Here is an 825-nt window from a genome sequence, read left to right as displayed (position 1 = left end):
TTTATTATATAATCAGAATTTTAACGATTATGTGTAAAAAGAGATTTCAAAACAAAAAAAAATAAAAAAGGTAATATTAAAATGTTGAAATCTTTATCATTTAGAATAATTTCATATATTATATGTATCTAAGCGTGATCACAACTTCCCGCTTCCAAGCTTACATAGTTGCAACACAATAACAACAAAGTAGCATGCCCATCCGGCGTATATTTCTTTAATACGTTTTGATAAACTGCACGTTCTGCGCATTCAGCAATTCTAGCGTGAGAACGATCGCAAAGCTTTTCGTTTATATTTTAAATCTGCAGCGTAAGCGTCTGGCTGCTTCTTCAAAGAATTACGCTTAACTTAAAAATACGTGATGAATAAACTTTTTTGTTATTTTATGGCCTTATAACAATTATATTCAACAATTTTTATTGAGCTCGATGCCGTTTTTTAATGAAAATTTATTGTGGAAAAGCAACAATAATTTGAAAAAATGGTAGAAGTGATAGCTATTTCGGAAATCACCACATTTCCTCAGCAGACTTCTTTCAGTAGGATTCGAACCGACGATCCCACTGACTCAGCCAGTTGCCTACGCACTGTGCTAAGTTCGCCTTGTTAATTCTTATTGCTTATTTCCACTATTTCATATGCTAAGCCAACTACAATCAAGCGCAGCTTTTCCGCTGCAATTCACTTGATCATGTGGTTGTTGGTTTTTGTTAATATTCCTATTATTAGAATGTTTAACATTTTATGTGTGCTCGTCCTTAAGTTATTTGTTTTTTATTATTTTATGGCCTTATAACAATTATATTCAACAACTTTTATTGA

The sequence above is a fragment of the Rhagoletis pomonella genome, unplaced genomic scaffold, assembly GCF_013731165.1.
Source record: "Rhagoletis pomonella isolate Grant_MI unplaced genomic scaffold, Rhpom_1.0 Rhpom_scaffold_00001, whole genome shotgun sequence".
NCBI classification, from domain to species: domain Eukaryota; kingdom Metazoa; phylum Arthropoda; class Insecta; order Diptera; family Tephritidae; genus Rhagoletis; species Rhagoletis pomonella.
This window is presented reverse-complemented; position numbering follows the sequence as displayed.